We start from the raw sequence: 9,600 nt of genomic DNA on the forward strand, positions 1-9,600 counted from the left end.
AACTGTGATATAACTGATTCATATGATTAGTCTAATGTCCTAACATATTATCGTCATCGTCAAGCACAACTACTTTTAATGACGCTCAGATTTGGGGACAAAGTAGTAGAAAAGTGCTATAGGGACCATTATTTTAGTTAGCTCTTTAATTGGGTCGCAATTATGGGAACAGTCCTTCAGAGAAGCTTTTGCTGCTCCCTGCAGCTGCGTCACAAGTCTCATAATGCCCCTACAAACCTTCCCCTCTCCACAGAAATAACCCTTTCTTGTCTTCCCCACTTCAACAATCAGAAACCACCTAAGCATTGATGTGACAACTTGTCGAGAATAGGTGTATTTTTTGAATACTAAGTGTCACTTACAGGAACGGCTTGGCAGAAACAAACTGAACATAATATTCATAAGTAAGTTATAATTAGTGTATAATATGTTTTCATTACCTTAGATTGAGCCTTCATAGGGAGTGGGTCCTCTTCCATGGAGGCCGCCATGTTGCACAGCCGAGGTTCTACAGTAGCTCAGAAAGGACAAACAGCTCTAGAGACAAAGCATTTTAAATTTTAAATTATAATGACAAGCTTATACTTGTAAGCTATGACCTATAGGATTGAAGACTAACTAACTTAATACGATATTTAAATCTATCAAGGAACCTCATCACTTGACATTTGGCTACTCAATACTGTCATAGACGATAACACTGTATTGGAATATCTACTGGAACCTAACAGGCCTTTACAGGCCACCAGAGCATCCCCTACGTTGTTCGAAAGGGAGGGTTGGGGAGAAGGGATTTCTTTTGTAAGTCAACTCTCACCTCCAGATGCAACTAAATCCTACACACTGCACCTTTAAAGCTTCATGCAGTTCATGCTGCTTTCTCTTGTCTATGCTTGGTGGTTGGGGTGGAATGAGCAATGAATCACGAGGTTGGGGCCTTTTGGCCCGTGGATTGAATGAAAGGCATCTACATCTGTCTCAACACATACATGTACATTGTTCGGAGCATGATGACTGTGAACAATCCCAGTGTCACCTAACATTGCTCTGTGGCATTTTAGTGCGTCAGAGAATCATCAGGAGAACTAATGAGTGGCAGTTATTTATGTGCCCACGCACAGTGGTTTTCGATGCCATTCTAATGATTTGTAGCTTATGAAACTTGAATTATTCATTAAAAATACATGGATTGGGTTATTGGAGAATACATTACAATGTTTTATGTGTGCATTCAAATCTTTTATGTGTTCCTATATGTGGGCGGCCTTGTAGAAAGATATTTTAATCGAAAGAACAGGATCCTGGTAAAAACTAAATCGGTTCAAGACATAAAGGTCTCACATTGAAAAAGATTACAGGGAGGCCAGATGTAAGAACAAATTAATAAAGCTACATTAAAGTTAGAAAGTTGTTGAACAATGTTTAAGAATGTGGCCTACTGGAAATAGGACATCGTTCCTTTGGCATCATCAGGCTTGCATTATATTATGTATCCACAAATTAAAACAAATTTGTTGAACTTAAAGATGTCATGATGGTAATATACTATGTGTGCGATACTTCTATTTTGAGCATACAGCTGTGTAATACTAATGATTAAAGAATTTGAAAAGTGTATCTCATTAATTGACAATGATCCTTTTAGGGATTCATCTGAAAATAAATCCTAAAAAGTCTGTAAAGATTTATTCCAGAAAACTCAATTCTATAAATTGCAACTGTTTCGAAACCCTAGGAAACGTAAGACAAGTTACTCCAAATGTGAGGTAAGTAGTGAAGGAAACCTCACTACGAATATTGATGATTTCTTCGACTTATTAAATAGTAACTGTTTGAACAGACGTCATCGATTTACATACAATATTATGAATATGCAAGGCTCGCGAAGTGGACTGGAAGTAGAATTTCTGTGCATCTTTCATTTTCTTTCTTTTCCTCTATCTGCCCAGTTGGAACATCCCAACCATGAGTTCACTCATCCATCCACGCTGTGATAACACACCCTGAGCAACGGCAAGAGAAGAATAAACTCATTTCAATTTTGTCATGGATAACGCCACTTCATTTTCTGCTGCTGAATCACAACAAAACATCCATCAGACCCATCCACATAAATCATCACTGACAGAGAGTTTTGAAACTAATAGGTTAAAATAAAGCCCAAAAATCAGAATCACAAACACTGGGCTGAAGTTCTGCTCTTCAGCTCTCATCTCTGTGGAAAATATAAATCCCCATCTGGCTTCAGATTACTGTTTAATAAACATTACCAATATCTGTAATTTTGCACGTTTACAGCGATATTCCATTCCAAAAAGTCAAAATGAACCTACTCGCGTCAGGTAAATGTATCTGTGTGTGTGTGTATGTATGTGTGTGTGCGTGCGTACGTGATTGTGCATTTAGGCATGCTGATTGGTACGTGTACCTGGCTGGGAAACATGAATATGTCATAGTAATTTATGCAGATACATTCATAGAAGAAAATAAATTCCAAACCAGTAGACCCTTGGCTTGGCAATGTCCTATTTTATGTGGCCATTTTGGGGCAGATCAATAGGTCTGATTCCACCTCCTTCACAAACTTGATTTACCTGAAAGATTCTGATGTTGTTCCGTAAAAGGATGCAATGGACTGTGCGTCTAATCTGCGGAAAACAATAGTGTTATTGTTCACAGCTATTCATGGTGCACCTATTAAAATGCATTGTATAATTGCAGTACGCCTGCCGTATGGTTTAACTAAACCAAAAACACATGTCTGTATTAAATCAAACAACGTCTGTATTGTTAACTCATTCATTTGTATGTCATTGACTAATTTATTGCAATCAGGCATTCATGATTTGTGCCTTCATTGAGCTTTGATTTTCTGCCTCTCACCGGAATTGTACGCCATGATTAGCACATCGGGGTGTGAATAAGCAGCCACGTTAATTCCTTAGGCATTGCATGCCAACATTTGCATGTAACCGACAGATATTCTAATTGCATGTCTGATTGGATGCTTTATTTCACCCAACAATCCCTGTATATAAGATTCACTCTCACTCTGCGGTTCAGTTATCCCGCCATTTCATGACCTCGGGATCATATCCAACGAAGCACATTTATCTTTTCCAAAAAACTGAACTTATTACGAATTGAAATCTGCCTTTTGGTCTGCCCTTTACGAGAAGAACCATATGTACCAAAGCATATAACAACAAAACAGTTGGTAGCTCTAAGTTGGTAACGCTTAGCTCAAAGCTAAGCGTTAACAGTATTTGTGTAAAGTAAACTGTGAGTCATTCGCAGGTGACTGCCACTCACATAAACACATGAAAGGGCCTGCCTAACGTGACTCACTATTGTTCCCTAACAAAAGAGTAAAGGACGTGCGTGGGTGTGTGGCAGCTGTGCATTGTGACCTCTGCAGGCTGCAATGACGGCGAGGACTCACAAATCAAAATTGTACATTATGGGAGGAAAAATCCATTGTCGGCCCTTAAAATAAAATTAGGTAACGCTTTATATTAAGGTCCTTGTATTAACCATTAGTTAATATGTAATAAGACCTTATTATATGCTTATTAACATTAATTTGTGTAAATAAGACTATCAATAAGTGTTAATAATAACATAATAAATGTGTTTATTGTGAGATTATAAGACCTTAAGAAACTTGTTAACTATTTATTGATTGCTTAATAACATTAATAATGGTCTTATATATAATGAGATTCTTATAGTTGTTAATAAACGCATTACAAACCCATTTATTGAGTCTTACTAACTTACCTATTATGTCATTGTTATCCTTTAATATGCATTTTTTATGCTTATTAAGGTTAATAAGTCCTTTATTAAACTGCCAATTATGCATTTTGCAGTGGCGGGGACAATGCGTATTAAGGTTAATAAGTCTTTTATTAAACTGCTAATTATGCATTTTGCAGAACAGGATCTTAAGCGGGGACAATGCTTATTAAGGTTAATAAGTCCTTTGTTAAACTGCCAATTATGCATTTTGCAGTTGCAGGGACAATGCTTATTAAGGTTAATAAGTATTTTATTAAACTGCTAATTATGCATTTTGCAGTTACGGGATCGAAAGCGGGGACAATGCTTATTAAGTTTAATAAGTCCTTTAGTAAACTTCTAATAATGCATTTTGCAGGTACAGGATCTAAAGCGGGGACAACGCTTATTAAGGTTGATAAGTCCTTTAATACACACTTAATAACAGTTAATGAGTACTATATATTATCAAGATTGATAAAAGGTAAAATAAAAAATACATATACCGTAAATACAATGGAGGTGAAGCACATCTTTTGAAATATATATATTTTTTTAATTTTCAAAACTTCATAACGTATCCTTGAACATCAACATTTAAAAAAACGGACTAGATGAATCCAAGTCTGGCTTCTCCGTGGCCTCAGGGGATGGTTGAGAATACTTCTGGCTGGTCTTTCTTGTTACTCTATAAAGCAACACAAAGAACATTGACCACAATAGACAGTTAGCAGACAGGTTACAATAAGCATTAAGCCGTTTAGACATGGATTCATGAAACAACTGTTAGAATTACATTTGGTTACCTAGTTTCATATGATAGCATAAGCTAAACATTAGCTCAAATGTAGCACGCCAAAGCCTCTGAAAGAAAGTAATGTAAGCATAAAAAATGGGCTGAAAAAGTAAACAAGGTCAATATACAACATCTAAAAAGATGACGCAGTGTGTAATACATTCTCTCTTTAGATGCAAAGAGCTAGCTAGCTAGAACCAGCTACCGTTACTATAGCGTCACATTCTTAAACTTACCAGAGAGTCATCCAGTTCAGACCACTTCCTCTTATCCATGTTTTCTGTGCTTGTTCCTGTCTTTGGTCGGTCAGTTGTTGGTCTGGGGTGCTCGTGCCGACGATTCCGACATGTTCTCCAAACATTTGTCAAACACTTCATCAAGCATATGCGTCAAGCCTCATCTGCATAAACATAATTTCAGGTTTAAAACGACCTTCAAAATTAAAGCATTTTAATTATTATATGAGGCACAAAGCAGATCACACTTACTCAACATGTGTGGATTTATTAACCTTAATAAGCATAACAAATGCTTAGTAAAGTTTATACAATATAATACATAATAGGTAAGTTAGTAAGACTCAATAAATGGGTTTGTAATGCTTTTATTAACAACTATAAGAAACTCATAAGTCTATTATTAATATTATTAAGCAATAGATAAATAGTTAACACTGTTAATCAATGTTAATAAGCATATAGGTGTCTTATTACCTATTAACAAAGGCTTATTACAAGGACCTTAATATAAAGCGTTAATGAAAAATCACACAGCGTTGAGGAAAGAAATTATCTGAAAAGCGGATACGCAAAACAACATGTAGGCTATGTACACAACAAATGGGTTCCTGTCTAATTTCTCCTCATGTCACCGTACAGTGAATTCCCCGCTAAGCCCTCTTTACATTTAATAAAGCTTGCCAAACCCTCCAAGGATCAAGGTTTAATGTTAGCACATGGTTCAAGTTAAACTGGCTCATGCCTTTCAATAAATAATAACCTGAGCTAGTAGTCTGAAATAATCCCCTGGTTGAGATGCTGAATACAGTACTGAGCGTGTCCTGGGGGAACGGGCGCTGTAATCTACCCCCCGGGGCCACAACAAGCCTCTCTCTCTCTTTCTTTATCTGCCCTTAATTGGTCATTTTATGAATTGTGCAGAAACAAGCACAACTATCCGTTTCAAAATGTATTGTTGTTTAGCCCTTAACCACTCAAGCTTCAGCGTTCAGGGACTTTTATGCTGTTGTTTGTTTGTATTATGGGATCCTTTAAATTGCAGTTTATTTGTTAGTGGTGTAACCTAATGTATTTTGACAGGTTGTCCCTTCCAACAATTGGATGGCATATCCTGCAATGTCTAGGCAAAGGTATACGATATTATGATATTTTATATTATATCATAATATGACTATGTTATAAATGCTGTTATAATGTAGTTGATTATACTGACATCAAGTCAACAATGCGGAAAGGAATTTGCTTTCTCACACAAGCACACACACGCCCACAGACACACACACACACACACACACACACACACACACACACACACACACACACACACACACACACACACACGTCTATACATGACCACACACATATATATATATATATATATTTATATCATGGACCCTTTGATCCAGAGCACAAATAACAAGTGCATACAGTCTTAGCATGGGTAGCCCAAGAGGTAATCTAACTCTTAACCCCGGCCGGTGTTAATTAAAAGCATTCTTGTAATTAATATGAACTTGAAAATTATAGCCGTATGGCTCGTGTTGTAGCAGCGGCCATCTCATTTCTTCATATTATTTGCTCCGGAGTAGAGTGCGGGCCGCCTGCATGAAAGCATAGTTTTAAAAACCTATAAGGATGAATTGGCCATAGCAGCAGCAGCAGCAGCAGCAGCAGCAGCAGCAGCAGCAGCAGCAGCAGCAGCAACAGCAGCAGCAATATATCGTGTCCGGCTGTAATAATGGCCTGGGGTCTGGAACCGCTCCTTATCCAGGGAGCCTGTCACACTGTAAAACATATGCTTCTTATTTATGGAACATCAATAATATGGACCTTGCGTCTGCGACTCGCTCCTTTGATTAACTCACTTCATTCAGATGAACTCTCCCGGGCCTGTTTTCAATCCCACCGCCAATCGATGGCCCTTCTGTTTTGCTAAACAGTGGTATGATTTGACTTATTTATTTTTTCAGCACCAGGAACATATGATTGCAGATTATGCAGTACATTTCTTTATGGTTGTAGTGTGTGTGTGTGTGTGTGTGTGTGTGTGTGTGTGTGTGTGTGTGTGTGTGTGTGTGTGTGTGTGTGTGTGTGTGTGTGTGTGTGTGTGTGTGTGTGTGTGTGTGTGTGTGTGTGTGTGTGTGTGTGTGTGTGTGTGTGTCTGTGTGTCTGTGTTTGTGTTCATGATATGCATTTCTCATAATCATTTGTGTATTAAATTACATCATAATTATATATTTTTTAATTTTCTTTTAATGTTTTGATGAAAATAGGCTTATCCATCCAATATTTACTTAACTTTACCGGCTTCAGTAGCATATATCGTTTTATTTTGTATACAAGTGTAGCACTTATAACAAGTTTATATTACTAGTTTATTATATTCAATTATGTTATTATTATTATTATTAGTAGTAGTAGTAGTAGTAGTAGTAGTAGTAGTAGTAGTAGTAGTAGTAGTAGTAGTAGTGTTAGCAGTAGATTAAGTAGTAGTCGTCTCTTTAGTAGGAGTACTCAGATCAACTCTAATGCCACTCAATAAGTGCAGCAACATTATTGTGCTGTAGGCCTAGAACCCTGAAAGGCAGGAAATCCTTCTACATGTCGGTTGAAAGGGGTTATTGAATCAGTCCGTGCGGTGGTGGAGCATTGGTTCAGGGGCACGGAGCGCAGCAACAAGCAGAGCCTGATTCCTCCCCAAATAAAGAAACATGTTTTCGTCGGTTCTTTGGCTTAAACCAGGAAACGGCAAAGCTCTGAGATCAGCCCAGACCGAAGCCCCCGCCACAACCACAGCTGTGTCTAAGATGGCTTCTCAATCATTTAGCCCATTGGAACCAAGTGGTGGCTGAATGGGGCAGAGCCAGGGGTTTCATTCATTGTAAGTGGACTGGGGTTGGTAGATGGGTTGGACATGATGGGGTAAGATATGTGTCAAATAGGGGCTAAATCTCTCCTTTTTTGGGATGGATGGCTACATTCCACCGGCAGTTTGCTTCTGTCTCTGCCGTCCTTACACAGAGATGTCCATATAAATACTAACCAGCCTCTTAACACCCACGATGAGCTACCACGTGTTCACATTACAACTCATAGCCCCAACAAAATCGCCAAAGTGGACTGTTTAAAGAAAGAAAAAGGAGAGGCATATCAAAAGTAATTGGAAAGGGTGTGGTTGTGAACTTGAGTGGAAACTTCCATTTACTGGTTCAGTTGGCTTTTACCCCAGCCTGGAGAGTGTGATTTTCCGACAAATGTATTTTGTTTTGGATGCATTGATTCCATTCGTCATTCGTCTTGATACCAAAGAATAAAAAGTCAAGAGGAACGTCAACTTGTGGGTACAAGTAAGCTTTAACTCTGGTTTAAGGTGCATTGTAACACTTTTATATCGTAGAAGGTATTTTTCCTGAAGACAGCTTTTTAACCATTAACCACTTAATCAGTTTAGAGAAAGCAGCATAATAATTCTAAGAATTGAATGCATCATTGACATGATGGTGGTGAGTGAGGTCCCCCCCCTTCACTGTAAAGCGTCTTTGAGTGTCTAGAAAAGCGCTATATAAATTAAATCAATTATTATTATTATTATCATTAACTATGAAATGGATAAGAAGGCATTAATTACTTATAATTGTTTTACTTTTCTTGACAAGTTGATCACACCAAGGCTAACAACACAAGCAAACAATTAATATTGTTGACGTTTAAACCAAGGCCCATTGCAATTCATGGTGCATTTTATTGTTTCGTCATTCAACCCAATATCACATTCTCCTGCAAACACATCAACAAGTCACAATACTCAAAATGCTTAATTCAATTTTGCTTCATTTATTTGACTTATGTACTTAGACATCACACAAATTAAAAAATTATGTTTGGAAAAACAAAATGTCTGGCTGCATGCAGTGATCCTGAAACTCTTGCATATGAAGCCAGCCAGACAGTAATATGTGTGTTCTCTTCCCAGGCTTGGTGTAGGAGCCTACAGGTGGGTCTCAGTACAGGCTCAAATGGAGGACGAGGAGGTGGTGGTAATGGGACTCAGGTGTGGCTCCTTGTCCCATCAGACCGCCCTCACCCTCCCTCGCTTCCCAACTAATGGGTGACCTCATGTCTTCATTTCATACCGCACACATCCATTCTAACTTTCTAATAAATCGGCCATGGGATGATGGTTGTGTGAGACTTTTCTTCTGGTTCGGCCCGCCTTCTGCGTACCGCATTCAAAGGTACGAAGAAGCCTTATTCGCAAGGTGTTTCTGCTTTTACATTTCTTTTAAAGCTGTGGAATCGAGCATGCACCACTAAAAGGTTTAACCTGCGAATGCTGTTGCGTATTCATTATGCATTACGAGTGGCCGAGAGATTTCAACGCATCTTGAGGGAAATGTCCCTTGTATTCCTGGAGACTGTTTGCTAAACAGAAGCAGAGGCGAACACAAATAAACAACGTGAGCCCTCAGATGCATGCGTTGTAGGCTATAGTCAAACTTCAAAGCCTTTCCTTGCAACTTCCTGTGGTAAATAACAAGACATATCCTCCATGTGTTTTATCATCATATTTTCTTGAATTTCTTGAAATCACGCACCCTGGGGTTGGTCTGTATTTGAATTCAAAGTTCTCTTGAGACGGAGGAATATAAGGCGGGTTATAACGAAAAAAACAGAATGTTTTATGATGGGTGTAAACATCACAACTAGACATTGATGTCTTGTTGCAGTGTAAACTGCAAAACATAATAACAAAATCATTAGAAAAGGGAAATTGTGTAATAACAT

Source organism: Gadus macrocephalus, chromosome 2, assembly GCF_031168955.1.
Source record: "Gadus macrocephalus chromosome 2, ASM3116895v1".
In the NCBI taxonomy this organism is placed as follows: Eukaryota; Metazoa; Chordata; class Actinopteri; order Gadiformes; family Gadidae; genus Gadus; species Gadus macrocephalus.